Source organism: Oryx dammah, unplaced genomic scaffold (genome assembly GCF_014754425.2).
Source record: "Oryx dammah isolate SB20612 unplaced genomic scaffold, SCBI_Odam_1.1 HiC_scaffold_23, whole genome shotgun sequence".
Classification (NCBI taxonomy): domain Eukaryota; kingdom Metazoa; phylum Chordata; class Mammalia; order Artiodactyla; family Bovidae; genus Oryx; species Oryx dammah.
In genome coordinates this window covers 103,234,510-103,252,176 of record NW_024070207.1, presented here as the reverse complement: position 1 = coordinate 103,252,176, position 17,667 = coordinate 103,234,510, and the positions used below count along the sequence as shown (strand labels likewise).

The following is a 17,667-nucleotide window of genomic DNA, read 5'->3' as shown; positions in this document are numbered from 1 at the left end:
TGCAGGCGGATTCTTTACCAGCTGAGCCACCAGGGAAGCCCTCAATGCTCAATGTTCTGTGATGTCCTAAATGGGAAGGAAATCTAAAAGAGAGGTGATATGTGTATACATATAGCTGATTCACTCTGCTTGCTATACAGCAGAAATGGACACAATATTGTAAAGCAACTATACTCCAACAATAAAAACTAACAAAGAATGCTATATTCAGAACTAACTGTGATGTTTACATCCCTTTTTCCTCTGTTTATGCCCTCTAGAAATGTGGTAACATTTTAGTTTGTTCATGCCATCAAACTTTTTGTTCATAGTGAACTTGATGAATTAATAAAAACCCAAGGGTTTTTAAACACAATCTGATATTAATTAAGGTCTCTTTCCTCCTATGTTTTCAAATTGATTACTAAGTTTAAATATAAGATTTATGTGTTATTTAAACATGCTTTTATATTTCATCTTGTAATCAGAAATGATCTTTCTAATTCATTTAAATCTATTCAACTTTGATATATTTATCATATAAAGTATTCATAACTTCTGTCAATTTCATTTATTAATCAATATAGCTATTATCTACAATTATTCCATCAATAATTGAGTACCTATTGTGGATTTAGTTATATTAGGGTAGTAAGTGAAAGTGCCTCACTCGTGTCCGACTCTTTGCAACCCCAAGGACTGTAGCCAGCCAGACCCCTCTATTGAGGGAATTCTCCAGGCCAGAATACTGCAATGTATAGCTCTTCCCTTCTCTAGGAGATCTTCCCAATCCAGGGATTGAACCCAGGTCTCCTGCATTGCAGGTGGATTCTTTACCATCTGAGCTACCAGGGAAGCCCATATTAGGTTGTAAGGAGACCACAATGGATCAAAGTGGTTCTTATCTTCTTGGCATTCACAGGCTAGAGCAGGAGACATGTATAAACAATCACAATTTAATTAGATAAATGCTGGTAGAAAGATGTGCTCACTGAATACAGCCAAAGGACAGTTCACAGAGGTAATGATGCATGGGTAAAATTGGCTAACTGAAGTCTTCAGACAGAAGGCTGAGTCTGTGAAAGAAAAGTTGAAGGAAGAAGAAATAGCCATGTGCAAAGGCATAGCTACTTAAAATATAGGTTCAAGGAGAGAGACTCTATTTTGACCCTGATATACCAATTGACATTCTTTGGATGTCTTTATCAGCTGCATATTCACCTTATTACCCAACCTGCTGTTCTTTATCTGGTTCCCAAAGTCCTCAAAAAAGAATTTGGAAAATGTGGTGTAAAATAATAAAATACACTGTCTATAATAGTCCTTTCATCTAACCATTGAGTAGCCATAATAAAAATATGAATGTGACCTGACAGATTGTGAGGCTATCATGCTGACTCTCAGGAGCATATTCTTCTAAGTACCCCTTATATTCATCATTTAAATGTCATTTTCTAGCATTTCATTGCTTGTCAACATCAAGCTGATTGTTTTATAATTTTTAAAGTTCATTTTCTCTTAATTCAAAAACTACAATGAGGTATCACCTCACACTAGTTAGAACAGCCATCATCAAAAAGTACAAATAATAAATGCTGGAGAGGGTGTGGAGAAAAAGGAACCCTTCCACCTGGGAAGACCTAATGGAATATTACTCAGCCATTAAAAAGAATGAAACAATGTCATTTGCAGCAACATGGATGGACCTAGAGACTATTATACTAAGTAAAGTAAGTCAAAAAGAGAAAGACAAATACCATATGATATTACTTATGTGTGGAATGTAAAATATGATATAAATGAAATTATCCATGAAAGAGAAACAGACTAACAGACATAGAAGATCGACTTGTGGTTGTCAAGGGGTAAGGGAAGGGGAGGGGTTGATTGGGAGTTTGGGATTTGCAGATGCAAACTATAAATGGGTAAACAATAAAGTCCTACTATTTAGCACAGAGAACTATATTTAATATCCTGCAATAAACCATATTAGAAAAGAATATGAAAAATTATATATATATTTATATATAACTGAGTCACTTTGTTATACAGCAGAAACTGACACAACATTGTAAATCAACTATACTTTGATAAAATTCATTTTTTAAGAGGAAAAAATTCATCTTCTCTTTACTTTTTAAATGTTAACATAATGCTTCTTATCTCCTTATATGACATCACTAACCCCCTTCCCATGTTTTCTCCAAGACTACCACCAGGAGCTCTTTCAATGGGAGGACAAATGCGGTTTTAATTGCTATTAGTTAGAACACATTCCTGTTGACTAGAAAGAGGGGCTATGCACCCAAATAGAGGTTAGACATTGGAATCATATGACAGCACTTCCAGCAAATCAGATCTTGGCCTCTGTTACTTACTTTACAACAAAAATATCATAAGTTGAGACTGCCTCTGAGATAGTCTAGAAAAGAGTCCTGTTCCCATTACACTCAAATAAATTTTGGTTGGATTTATGTCCTTTCAAAACCCATGATACTTTCCTAAAAAACAAGTGATTTGAATGTTTCAGACTGTATTAAGTTGTTCTTTATTCATCTGTGGCTTTCTAATAAATTTCTGTACATCAGTAAAGAAGTGGCTCTCTATTTTTGACTTGTAAGTCATGGCAATGGCAGTGGAAGGGTTAAGAAGGTTAGCTGAGATTTGTTTCATTACTTTTTGGTAATTGTTTTTTTTGTTGTTGTTTGGTGAATAAACAAGGTAATATACCTAGCATGTTTTAGTCAGAAAGCAAAAAATAATGTTTATTTACTTTTCTGAAATTGCACCCTAAATCTATGCAAATCTCCAATCTGCATCACTCACAAGCCTCCCTATATTTTGGCAGATTTTAACTAGAGCTAAATAATTGGCACATATTTATATTCAATTATAATCAAATGTAAAGACATGTATGCAAAACACAGACTTTGCTCAAAGCTCTCTTTATAGATGAAATGTGATTGTAGAACTTGACAGTAAATAATTGTGGTTGGTCATCTCGTCGCCTCTATTCTTTGGCCCATTGGTGACATTGATTATATTTCAAGATTTTGAATCCTATAAGTGAACATTGTACTCAAGAAGCATCTTTCAGTTCAGTTCAGTTGCTCAGTTGTGTCCAACTCTTTGTGACCTCATGAACCGCAGCACACCAGGCCTCCCTGTCCATCACCAACTCCCAGAGTTTACCCAAACTCATGTCCATCGAGTCGGTTGATGTCATCCAACCATCTCATCCTCTGTCGTCCCCTTCTCCTCCTGCCCTCAATCTTTCCCAGCATCAGGGTCTTTTCAAATGAGTCAACTCTGCATCAGGTGGCCAAAGTATTGGAGTTTCAGTCTTTACCCAGGGCAAAAATAAATGTGCTACCTAGAACTAATAAAGCTGTTCATGAGTTTTAACAAAGAGCAAATGCAAATAGTAAAAAAAAATCCATTATTTATCAGCAGTAAATCCAGTCTTTTTTGGTAAAACAGATTTCACAGAAGCTCTACTTTGATACAAAGTGTCAGTTCTCTCTACTATATAATCAAGGGAATTTTGTGTTGGGAAGAAAACTTCTCATCTTTGTAAAGGACAGTTGGAGGAGAGGTAAAGAAAAACAAGAGAGACCGTGGATGAGGATTCAGTGTAAGGGTATGAACTGAACGCATTTCAACCATTGTTCTAAAAAGACTGATATGAGAAAAGGCTGTGTTTTGAATCAAGTGGAGTCAGATTTCCAATTTTAGAATATTTCCAAATTTGGTATTAACATGCATTATTCTGAAAATGAAGGCAGAAATACAAAATATCCATGAAGAATTCTGAATAAAATTCACCCACTGGTTTTTAAATTTCATGGCTTTCTACATGAATCTATCAGCTTGCATTTTTCAACTTCTCTGACTAAAAGAAACTTCAACAAGCTTATTTAATAATGATGAATTTAATCAACTTTTAGGTGAAATTTCTTAGTGAGAGAGCCAGAGTGTGATTAGATTGTCTCTAAATTTTACTTTTTACATCAAAATGAACAAAAGTACAAAAGTTGAAATCCAACAACAGTGAAAAAACCTTCAGAAGGATGAAAATGGTTATGTTCCACAGATGGGATTTATATTTATATATATTTATATCTTTTCTACCTGGCAAATTTAGATGTAAGATAGAAATTCAGACATAGTTTCTGAATGGTGGGGAAAGTCTAACATAGGACCAACTCTACTGAGTTGAATTATGGTTTTGAAAAATTATACTTTAAGGTCAGGAGGTTTCTTTCTCTTCTGAAGTTAGCTCTCTGAAGCAAGTGCCATTACACATATTAAAACAATAATTATGAAAGTTTTGTACTGTCATAAAAACTCATATTTAATTTCCTCCTCATAACTGCTCTGGCCTGGTCTACTTGTCATCTTAGTCACCACTTATTGTATGATTTGAGAGTAATGTTAAGGACCATAAACATGTTGAGAATGGTAACACATGGGCTAGTTTTTGTGAAGAACTGACATTAAGAGAGAAGAAAGAAACTGAAAATATCAGGCAGATAAACAAAATATTGTGTTTAACTTCCTTCAGAGTCCCATGGACTTCAAGGAAATCAAACCAGTCCATCCTAAAGGAAATCAACCCTGAATATTCATTCGAAGGACCGATGGCTGAAGCTGAAGCTCCATTGGAAATGACCCTGATGCTGGGAAAGTTTGAAGGCAAAAGGAGAAGAGGGCGGCAGAGGATGTGATGGTTAGTGAGCATCACCGATTCAATGCACACGAATTCGAGCAAACTGGGAGATAGTGGAGGACAGAGGAGTCTGGCGTGTTGCGGTCCATGGGGTTGCAAAGAGTTGGACATGAGAGCGACTGAACAACAACAAGGAATGGGAGTACTGTGAACAGACTCATAACATCTTCCTCCCCAACGCAATGGCTAGCCACGAAATGAACATGCTCATGACGCGTGTGGTAGCATTTCAACTGGGAAACAGTTGATATAAGGAAGCATTAGTATCAGTACTTTTGCTCCACCCCAGATATTTTACTGACAGTTCCCAGCAAGGAATGCAGAAAGAATGGAGAGGAGAAAGAAAATCATGAAGACAAAGACGTCTTGGTGATAGGATCTTGAGGGGAAAAAAAAAACAAACAGGCTAAAGAGGCTCTGTGGATTTCAGGAGTTTGGACTTTCAACCTGGAGATTGAGTATATGTTGACCACAGAGAACTCAACTGTCAGTTTCATTATAAAATCCTTTCCTATCACCGTCGTGGTGAACTGTCAGAAAGGAAACGTAAACACCTTCCTCAAAAAGTACAATAAAGAATTGTTCCTTACAATTAAGTTCTGTTCAGCCCATTTCAATTCTCCTCAAAGATAATATTCATGCCATACACACACACACAAACTTCTTTTTTTAAATCACGCTCCTCCTGTCCCTCTTACACCTTGCTTTGAAATTGACTGGTGCTTTGTAAGTCTAGTCATTTCTCACATGTTGGGCCGACCAGAGGTTTTAGATATTAAATCATTTGGTCTGTCAATCTCTGTAGGAAGTACCCTCAATGTCTTTAAAATGCTATTTAAAGAGGGCCATCTGCAATAAGAATGATCATTACATGATGATAAACAGTACTGGGTCACAGATGGAGAAAGTAATAGTATTTCAGAGCCATTTTCATGTTAATATTATAGATTACATATTAAAGATGTGCCAGTAATGAAGCAAAAAACAAAGGGGGCCATTGGAGAAGAACAGCTATGTTATTGAAAGCAATCATATAATAAGCAGAATGGCCCCAGTCCATCTGCTTTTAAAGCTCATGATACTTAGGCTGTTAGGACCAGTCCATTGTCCATAGAGGTGCTACTGTGAGTTAACAAGGAAGTGGGAAAAGCTAATATAAATGAAACTATTGTCAACAATTTTAAAAAAACTTTGTTAAATTTTTTCCCCCTCAAAAAAGAAATCTAATGCTCTCAGACAGTTCCAGTGAGAGAATAGACACTTTTCCTCCTCGGTTGCTCCTTCAGCCTTGTTCTACCTCGGATACTTGGTCTTTTACTTACTCACCCTCTGAAATCCCTCCCATTCTAAAGCCCTTTTTTTTAGGGCATTAAAGAAGAGTTATGCCAACTTGAGATATTTACTGTTTGCATACAAAAACACAAATTGTTAAATACACAGATACTTGTGAGGAAGAGGCAAACATTTCAGCTGGTTCTTTCAGCCTTAGAGGCATCTAAGGGATATACAGGAAGATAACATGCACACCAACACACATAATAAGTATATAGTTACATAAGCACAAAATCATTTAACAAGTGGAGAAAATATTGGAAAAATACCTCAACTGCTACCTTTCAAAATAATTAATGATCACATAAGCACTACACAATACATGACTAGTTGAGAGTGGTTAACTTTTCACAGTTGGGATTTGTGTTTGTTTCATAATGGTAATTTATGCACATCACGACTCTGGAGAGACTAGAAGAGAAGCATAAACTACTGGGCTCACAGTCTTCAACAGAGGCTCTTAGATATTGATTTTCATTAATGCTCTCCTCTAAAATGGTTTCAGTCTTTTGTGTACCCCAAATTAAAACTTTATCCTTCAGTTTTGCAATTTGGATCTGGTGAGGAGATAAAGAGGGAAGAAGAAAAAGTTTATGATTCAGGGGCATAATAAACTCCAGCTGGCATATCATGAGCCTAGTTCTGTCAAAATAAATAAATGATCAAAAATAATCTTATTAAAAAGCAAAATCAGATTGGGACTTTGGAAAATAAATTTAGGTGAAACAAGTGAAATGAAAATAGGAGGGATATTAAAATTCAGAACCTGATTGATTATGTATTAGCCAGATCAAAGCCTCTGGGTGGTAATGAGCCACTGAGCAGGGATTACCACCTGTCCTGTGCAACTAGCAGCTGGACTCACAAAGAACAGCTGGACAAGAACACATATAAAATTAGCCTGTAGAAGCAGAAGCTAAGTTTTTTCACCTGCTTCTCAGTTCAGCATCTTTATCACTCATGCCAGAAATAAAAAGCTTTTTATATTTTGATGCTGTTTTTGCCTTTGGGAAAACCCAGCTTTGAACACCAATATTCCCAGCTGCTTGCTACCAAGTAACAGGGATTGTCTTCTCAACTTGATAAGCTAAGAAGTCAGGTGCACTTGGGCTTTTGTGTCACCACCTCATTTCTTGTACTCTGATAGTTAAGCCATGGCTGGTTCTTTGGAAGGGCAGGAGAAGCACAAATTCTAAACAAAAACTACATTAGCAAAAGTCATTTACCTCTATGCGCCTATTCCTATATTGACATTTCATCGGAGCCTATTTAGAATGACAACAGATATGCACACCTGGATGGCTTATCACATCATTTTGATTCAAGATGGTATGTTGAAAAATGAGGCATGTGACAATCTTTATTTGCTGCTCTAAATTGTTTTTGTTTTCAAGCAACCTGTTTTGAGTGGCATCATGGCACAAGTGAGTGGGTAAGTCCCAAACAATCCACTACCTTGCTGTTCAAAGTGCGGTTTGTGACCAGCAGTAGCACCACCGAGGTAGTGATTAGAAACACAGAATCTCAGATCTCTCTCTAAACTGGCTGAGTCTGAGTCTGAGTTTTAACAAGGGTCTCAGGCAATTCTCGTGCACACGAGTATTTGAGAATAACATTTCTCTGTGTTCAATCAGGACTTCTCTTTCTTTGTTCAATTTGTACTGGGATGCTTTTATTTGAATAGTACATTTTAGCACAAACCAGTGCCTAGGAAGACTGTGTATTAAAGCAACTAATACTTATGGTATGTCTGCTATGTTTCAGTGTAGTCCATACAGATTGCATATAAAGAGGAAGTTCAACATAAGAGTATTATATAGGAGGCTTCATGATATTAGGACATCTGGATATCTGTATAATGAAATAGCTTTTTTTCCCCATTAAACTCTCCTCTGAAAGTTTATTTGTCTGTCAAAGGAACTGGGAATAGAAACTTTCTACTCCCTCAATGCAAGGTAAAAGGCAGAAGAAGAAGGGAAGGAGGAACAAGATGGGAAAGAGGAAAGGTGGAAGGGGAGAGAGAGAGAGAGAGAGACAGAGGGAGGGAACACAGAAGAGAAAAAGAAGACACTGTAGCTGGAAAGTAACTGGTATCAGGCACTCTGTAAAGCAGATTGGCAATAGCATGCCTTAGGAAGTTGATGCGGAATCCTTATTTCAAATCTGCGCTGGGTTCAACCACAGAGAGTTCAAGAATTCTCATCAATGAGCATTAAAAGTTCTGACACAAGAAAGCAATGTATATGGCTCAGGTGGAATGAAGCACAATGAAGAGAATCCCTAATAACTGGATACCGGGAAAGAAGTGTAATCTATAGCAGGATCAGGAGATGAACTCTTTTTTAAGAAAATATTTATTTTCATTGGTTTATTTAGCTGTGCCAGGTTTTAGTTGTGGCATATGAGACCCAGCTTTTCAACCAGGGATCAAACCTGGGTCCCCTGCATTGGGAGCATGGAGTCTTAGTCACTGGGCCACCAGGGAATTCCCAGGATAAAAATCTCTTTTTCTGAATTGTCTAGCTCTTGCTAAGGAGTATCAGAATGCTTTGGTATGCACTTAGTCATACAGACATTTATTTATGTGTTTATGTAATTTTTTAGTTATATATTTTTATATCCAATCAGGCTTCCATTAAGTGCATCAGTTCAGTTCAGTTCAGTCGCTCAATCGTGTCCGACTCTTTGCGACCCCATGAATCACAGCACGCCCGGCCTCCCTATCTATCACCAACTCCCGGAGTTCACTCAGACTCACGTCCATTGAGTCTGTGATGCCATCCAGCCATCTTATCCTCTGTCGTCCCCTTCTCTTCCTGCCCCCAATCCCTCCCAGCATCAGAGTCTTTTTCAGTGAGTCAACTCTTCACATGAGGTGGCTAAAGTACTGGAGTTTCAGCTTTAGCATCATTCCTTCCAAAGAAATCCCAGGTTTGATCTCCTTCAAAATGGACTGGTTGGATCTCCTTGCAGTCCAAGGGACTCTCAAGAGTCTTCTCCAACACCACAGTTCAAACGCATCAATTCTTCACAGTCCAACTCTCACATCCATACATGACCACAGGAAAAACCATAGCCTTGACTAGACAGACCTTAGTCACCAAAGTAATGTCTCTGCTTTTGAATATGCTATCTAGGTTGCATAGCAAACAGTAAATAATTCTCACTTACATAGCATGAGTTCAGTCATTCTCAATCTTTTCTGATACCTTCAAACCTCCAGTTAAGGACTCCTTCAAATATCCTAATCAAAGACAGTGATTAAGAATTCCTTCTGATAGACAAATGTCTCAACCAGGCAGGCAGTCTTCAAAATGGTAACTAGTGTCAGAATTCTAGTATTCAAAAAAAGACATTTCGGTAAGCTAAAAGACTGAAGGAGAGAAATGGATTACTTCAGAGAAGCTGGAAGAACAGTGGGAGTGAAAGCAAAGGAAAAAGGGAGAGGAGCAAGATTTCAGAGGCAATGGGGTGGTAAGATGTATAATGGTTTGAACTGGGACACTAGTCAGGGAACAGAGCACTAAAAGAACAGGAGAGGGTTTTTCTTATTCACCGAGTAGAAAATTTCATATACTTTAGACAAGCATTTCACTAGGTACGTCTGTGGGTATCACCAACTGGGTGTGCTAAAAAGGTTGTTTGACTTTCAGTTCAGTTCAGTTCAGTCACCCAGTTGTGTCCGACTCTTTGCGACCCCATGAATTGCAGCACGTCAGGTCTCCCTGTCCATCACCATCTCCCATTACTTTGCCAACAAAGGTCCGTCTAGTCAAGGCTACAGTTTTTCCTGTGGTCATGTATGGATGTGAGAGTTGGACTGAAGAAAGCTGAGCACCAAAGAATCGATGCTTTTGAACTGTGGTGTTGGAGAAGACTCTTGAGAGTCCCTTGGACTGCAAGGAGATCCAACCAGTCCATTCTGAAGGAGATCAGCCCTGGGATTTCTTTGGAAGGAATGATGCTAAAGATGAAACTCCAGTACTTTGGCCACCTCATGCGAAGAGTTGACTCATTGGAAAAGACTCTGATGCTGGGAGGGATTGGGGGCAGGAGGAGAAGGGGACGACAGAGGATGAGATGGCTGGATGGCATCACTGACTTGATGGACGTGAGTTTGAATGAACTCTGGGAGATGGTGATGGACAGGGAGACCTGGCGTTAAGTAAAAATAAAAGAAACATTTTTCATTTTCATGACAAACTTCAGTGAATAATGTATTCAGTAACTGAATGAACTTTTGGGCCAACCCAATACTTACAGCAGGTAAGATATTTGGTACCTTTAATCTTTTTCAAAGGCTTGAAATCCAGGTGCAGACAGGAATGACAAAGCCTTTCCTTTCACTCCTTGTAAGATAAAGCTGGTCAACTGAGTGAATTTTATGTCAGCTGAAGGAAGCAATGTGGGTAGGTTGCCAAAAATTTATCAGATTAATCAAGTACAATCTCATTAAGATAACGGCTATACCCCTGAATTGAAGACTTATAGAGCCATATAGAGGTGGCTTTTGTCTGGAAAGGACAAAGGAAATGAAAAATGTCATCAGTTGTTTGCTACAGAGGCATTAAGTCAAACCAAGAGATTTTATGTGTGTGTGCTTTGCCCATTTTTATCAGAAATAATAGGTGATTTTATTACAGTGAATCCTGTTCAAAACATGAAGAATAACTGACAGCTGCCAACTTTGGAGGAAATGTTCCTACCAGTGTCATTAAATTTCTGCTATTCTAATTTATTCAATTAGTCAAATATCTGAAATAAATAATCATTACATGTTTATTATAATTGATAATGCAGACATAGTTGTGTTTATTTGGTTGTTTGAAAAGAAAGTGAAAGTGAAGTCGCTCAGTCATGTCCAGCTCTTTGCGACCCCATGGGCTGTAGCCCACCAGGCTTCTCCATCCATGGAATTTTTCCAGTATGAGTACTGGGAGTGGGTTGCCATTCCTTCTCCAGAGGATATTCCCAACCCAGGGATTGAGCCCTGGTCTCCCGCATTGGAGGCAGACGCTTTACCATCTGCACCACCAGGGAATCCTATTTGGTTGTTTAGATAGTTTTAAATGGAGAATAAATTCTAATTTTCATTAGTCTCACACTAAATTTGAAAAGTAAATAAAATCTTTAAAGTTAATCTGCTTCACAGAACACTTAAAAAAAAAAAAAGATGGGCAGAAAAACACACAGACATTTGAAGATGGGCCTAAGTCCACTCAGCTGTATTCTCTATGAACCTTTGAAGTGTCTTAAGTGAAATGAGTGACATTTCCAGGCTTGAGTTAGAAAATGCTGGTTTGAACCTAGGCTCTAACACTGTTTCATGTTGAAAAAAAAAAAATCACCATTATGGTCTGAATGTTTGACTCCCGAAAATTCATGTTGCAATCCTAACCACTCCCTACCTGTGGAAGGTGATGGTATTAGTAGTTGGGGCCTTTGGGAGGAGATTACATCATAAGGGTGGAGCTCTTACCAGTGGGACTGGTGCTCTTATGAAAGAGATGCCCCACAGAGCCCCCAAGCCCTTTCTTCCTTGGGAGGACATAGTCACACATGCAACCTGGAAGAGAGCCCTCACCTAGCATGCTGGCACCCTACTCTCAGAATTCCAGCCCCCAGAGTTGTAAGCAATAAATTTCTGCTGTTTATATGGGACCCAGGCTGTGGTGTTTTGTTATAGCAGCCCAAACAGGCTAAGATCTCACATTTGTTGTTGTTGTTCATTCGCCCAGTCATATCCAACTCTTTGTGACCCCATGGACTGCAACACACCAGGTCCTCTGTCCTTCACCATCTCCTGGAGTTTGCTCAAATTCATGCCTTTGAATCAGTGATGCTATCCAACCATCTCACCCTCTGTGGCCCTCTTCTCCTCCTGCCCTCAATCTTTCCCAGCATCAGGGTATTTTCCAATGAGTCTGCTCTTTGCATCAGACGGCCAAAGTTTTGGAGCTTTGCCTAAAACAGTGAACAATGCAACCTACCCTACGTACTTTATACTGTTTGCTTTTTAAGATTTAATGAGATAATACATATAGTGTACTTTGTAAACTAGAAAACAAATGGTTATTTTTCAGTTTAGTGAGTGATAAAAAAAAATGCTCCTTAACTCTGTTTACATAATACTGTCATTTAGATTATTTTACTTTATTTCCTTTTCAGTTATTTAATTATTTTTCTTTTATTCAAATTTTTTGAATTTTCCCCTTGAAGTACAGATAAATAGGTAATGTCTTTGGCAATGATGGTAATAATGAGATTATACCTAATTCTGAAATTAGCTCAAAATTATCTTAGGCACATACTGACTCTCCAAATACAGAAACGGTGGGTATGTCAAATAAATAAAACTTGAAAATGATTTGATTATTCAAAGTTCTTCAATTTTTAGTGTACTATTTTATACTTACACATGTTATTATACTATAGGACTGTAAAACACCATCACAGTAGTCTCTTAGCATTTGTGTGGTCTCTACCAGCCTAGTACAGTGGCTAGAAATACTTGTTGAACAAGTGAAAATAATACTTTTAGAAAGGTGTTCCTCTGAATAAATGTTCATTCTTGATGCTTCTATCCTATGTATCTGATCTGTAGATTGTAATCAGAAGTGACCTAAATTCTCTGAAAAAGATAAATGTTAGATTCTTTCACCATATAAAACCTTGAAAAGTAACTAGGCAAAACAAACAAACAAACAAACCAATAACCTAAAATGAGACTAACCAGCTTTACTTGAGAAAAGGTAGACTATGAACTGGGTGCTCAGTTACTAAGTTCAGTCTGACTCTTTGTGACTCCATAGACTGTAGCGCACCAGGCTTTTCTGTCCATGGGATTTCCCAGGCAAGAATACTGGAGTGGGTTGCCATTTCCTTCTCCAGGGGATCTTCCTGACCCAGGGATCTAATCCGCGTCTCCTGCATTTCCTGGCATTGGCAGGCAGATTCTTTACTAGTGAGCCACCTGGGTAATATGCTGACTTTTACAAATTGGTCCTTTCAAAAACCCAAAAGATACTAAATTTTTGCAGACTCATAAACTTAGAAAACAAACTTATGGTTGCCAAAGTGGAAAGGTGGGAATAAATTGGGAGTTTGGGATTGACATATACACACTACTATATATAAAACAGACAATCAACAAGGACCTACTGTATAGCATAGGGAACTCTGCTCAGTATCCTATAATAACTTAAATGGGAAAATAATTTGAAAAATAATAGATACATGTATAACTGGACCACTTTGCAGTACACCTGAAACACAGTATTGTTAATCAGCTTTAAAGAAAGATAGTGCTAAGTCACATCTGACTCTTGCAACCCTATGGACTAAAGCCTGCCAAGATCCTTTGTCCATGGGGTTCTCCAGGCAAGAATACTGGAGTGGGTTGCCATTTCCTTCTCCAGGGGATCTTCCTGACCCAGGAATTGCTGGAGACCGATGTCTCCAGCATTGCAAGCAAATTCTTTACCGACTGAGCTATGCTGGAAGCCCTACCAATATAAAATAAAAATTAAAAGTACAAACTCCCAGTTACAAGTAAAGTAAGTATTAGGGATGTAATGTATATTACATGTGAAAGCTTTGAGAGTAAATTGTAAGAGTCCTCATCACAAGGAAATTTTTTTCTATTTCTTTACTTTTGTATCTATGAGATGATAGATGTTCACTAAATTAATTATGATAACGATTTCATGATGTGTGTAAGTCAAATCATTATGCTATATACTTTATACAGTGCTGTATATCAGTTATATCTCAATAAAACTGAAAGAAAAAAGATACTAAGTTCCTCATGTTGATGAATGGCAGAGGCCATCACAATATTGTAAAGTAATTATCTTCCAATTAAAACAAATAAACTAAAAATAATATCTAGAGAAAAGCAAATATAAAAGCATGAGAATAAATGAAAATATTCTAGCTGTTCACAGACTTGGGTGTTTTAAACTTTAAAAAAATATATAGTATCATTTATTGGTATATGATAAAATAACAAATTCATATTCAAGTGTGAGTCAAAATAAATAAGTAAATATCAAATGTAAATGAATTTTTTAATTTAAAATTTGAATTGTATCTGTGCTATCATGCTTTTTATTAGTTTGGAATAAAAGTTGCAAACGAGCAATCTTTGGTATAAATTTGGCATGTACACATTTTATTGCTGCTGCTGCTGCTAAGTTGCTTAAGTCGTGTCTGACTCTGTGCAACCCTATAGACAGCAGCCCACCAGGCTCCTCTGTCCATGGGATTTTCCAGGCAAGAGTACTGGAGTGGGTTGCCATTGCCTTTTCCGACACATTTTGTTGAGCCCACTCAATTTTTGTTTGTTTGAATTACTCAACACTTAAATATTCAGGTGTTTTTTTTTTTAACAGTGATCTAAATTTTTGACTTCTCATTTAAAGGGAATGATTTAGCTATATTAGGTGCCCTTCCTTACATGGAAATAATTGGCCAGAGATGACATTCACCAGTCTTAAAGGGGCATGCACTCTGCAGTCCCCACTGGTTCTCATTACCTTACACTTGGCCAGTCTTGCTTATTTACATTAGCAAGTTAGCCTGTACTCAATCTGCAACCTCTGGTTAGATCAGCAAGGCTGGACCATAGCCATCTTGGAGTATCTTATCCTGCTTTAACTAACACTGTCACACGAAGAAAATGAAAATTGGAATAGCCCTATAATCTTTAAGAAATTGACTTTAATTATTAAGTTTCCCTTGAGGAAAACTTCAGGAGCAGATCACGCCACAGGCAGAAACACCAATTTTACATAAACTCTTCCAGAGAAGAGAAGAGGCAATACTTCCTGACTTCCTTTTACAAGACTGATACCAAAGCTTGACAAGAATTACAGACCAGTATCACTAGTGAACATGTATGCAATAATCCTAAACAAAATATTAGTAAATCAAATCCAAAAATGAATGTTTTAGAGTCATACATCACAACAAAGTTGGAATTACTTCAAGAATGGAAGTGGTGCTGGGCCAACTGAATATTTATGCTTTAAAAAATGAAACAATTCCTATCTCACAAGTGACAAACACACAAAAAACAATTCCAGGTGGACAATATATCTAAGTTTGAAAGATAAAAAAATTAAGCTTCTCAAAGACAAGAGAAAATATTCATGATATTGGGTTAGGTAAAGATTTCTTAAATAGGACACAAAAAGAATTAGTGATAAAGAAAGTTATATATTGGAAAGATCTTATATATATCAAAAGATACAATTAAGAGAATTACAAAGGAAACTATACAATGAGAGAAGATATTTGTGACACATATAGTTCACAAAGGGTTGTAACCCAAAACATGTTAAAAAACAAAAAACTCCAACAAATCAGTAATAAAGAGGATGAACCATTTAAAAAAGTAGGCAAGTGATTGAACAGATACTTCACACAAGAGGATACCCTAAGTGGCCAACGATACTTGTAAAAACATTCAATCTCATAAGTATTCAGAGGAATGCGAATTAAAACCATTTGAGATTTTATTATACTACACACTCATTGCAATGGCTAAAATTTTAAAGACTGACTATATCAGTATTGTTGAGATATGAAATGGTTACTTCCTGTATGGTTAGTGGGAGTTTAAGCTGGTACAACCACTTTGAAGAAGTGTCTGGAAATATCTACTAAAACTCAGCATATCCACGCCCTCATCATGGGCAATTTTACTCTCAGATATATACCCAACATAAAAGCATGCACATGTGCACCAAAATACACATGAAAGAATGCTCATAGAAGCATTAATTTATAATGTCTCCAAACTGGAAAAGAACCAAAATGTCCATCACCAATATAATAGATAAATAAATCATGGTACATTTTTATAATACCACATCAGATACTTTAGAATTGTGGTGCTGGAGAAAACTCTTGAGAGTCCCTTGGACTGCAAGGAGATCAAACCAGTCAATCCTAAAGGAAATCAACCATGAATATTCTTTGGAAGGACTGATGCTGAAGCTGAAGCTCCAATACTTTGGCCACCTGATGCGAAGAGCCGACTCATGAAAAGACCCTGATGCTGGGGAAGATTGAGGGCAGGAGGGGAAGGAGGTGACAGAGGATGAAATGGTGAATGATATCACCAAATAAATGGACATGAGTTTGAGCAAATCCCAAGAGACAGTGAAGGACAGGGAAGTCTGATGTGCTGCAGGCCATGGGGTCACAAGAATCGGACACGACTTAGTGACTGAGCAACGACAACAGTCATATAGCAGTGAAAATGAATGACAGCTACATGGAACTATGTGAGTTCATCTCATAAACAAAATGGTGAGTCATGAACACAAAAGTTCATATACTATATGGCTCCATTTTTAGAGTTCAAAAACGGGCAAAGCTAAACCATGGTAGTAATAAACAAGGTAGTGGTTACCTTTAGGATAAGGGAGGAGTAGTGACTGGGACAGAGCACAGGGGTGACGTGGTGGTTTCCAAAGTATTAGTAATGTATTATTTTTCCTTGTAACACTTTTATTTTGAAATTTTCAAATCTACCAAAATGTTGAAAGAACACCCATAAACCATTCACCTAGATACCATATTTGCTTCTATTCTCTCTCTCATAGATAGAATGTGTCCATTTTTTGATGATTGCATGGCACTGAACACTTGCCATTTTTGTACACTTTCTGCATGGGTTATTCTTCAAGTAAAAACAAAAATCTGATTTATACAACTTGTTTTGAAAATGCCCTTGAAAACAGTGCATTGGACACAACATATTAATCAAATAGTATTGCCTAATGGTTTGTTGTTGTTTTGCAGCATTTAGAAAAAGCTACACTATATTTTCAGATCCATTTACTGAACTAAGATACTTTAACGTGATAATAAGGCTTAGATTAAAATCAGTGTCATAGCCTCACCTGGTGGTTGTTTTTCATAGCCATATTTTATATCTCTGTCTGTATTATATGAAGCTTCCCTTGTGGCTTAGATGGTAAAGCATCTGCCTACAATGCAGGAGACCCAGGTTCGATCCCTGGGTTGGGAAGTTCCTCTGGAGAAGGCAATGGCACCCTACTCCAGTACTCTTGCCTGGAAAATCCCATGGACGGAGAAGCCTGGTAGGCTACAGTGCATGGGGTCACAAAGAGTTGGACAGGACTGAGCGACTTCACTTCACTTCACTTCTGTCTTACATGGTTTCCCAGGTGGCTCAATGGTAAAGCATCTGCTTGCCAGTGCAGGAGATACAGGGGACATAGGTTGGATCCCTGGGTCAGGAAGATGCCCTGAAGTAGGAAATGGCAACCCACTCCAGTATTCTTGCTTGGAAAATTCCATAGACAGAGGAGTCTGGTGGGTTATAGCCCATGGGTTCGCAGAGTTGGACACAACTGAGCACACATGCACGCTGTATTAGATGAGATCAAACATTTCTGCAAGCTTGCTGCTTTCAAGATGTATGTTGGACGGGACTGTTTAGGCTGCAGACTAAAACACAGGGCAGGGTTCTGAGGGTTGGTGTAAGCGTAGGGTGGATAGCAAACGGTCATATCAGTAAAGTGACTACATAAAACACAGTTCTGACACTCAAGTGGTTAAATCAGCAACCTAAGGAAATGACATAATAGTGT

General features: G+C 37.7%; 1 protein-coding gene and 1 non-coding gene across 9 annotated transcripts in view; one reads left to right on the top strand and one right to left on the bottom strand.

The window, feature by feature from the left end:
- DMD (dystrophin) overlaps positions 1-17,667 on the bottom strand; it is a 2,254,125-nt gene that overhangs the window by 175,643 nt on the left and 2,060,815 nt on the right. The gene's annotated exons all lie outside the window — the stretch shown is intronic.
- TRNAC-ACA lies at positions 17,010-17,081 on the top strand. Its single transcript has one exon. It is a non-coding gene; the product is annotated as a tRNA-Cys (tRNA).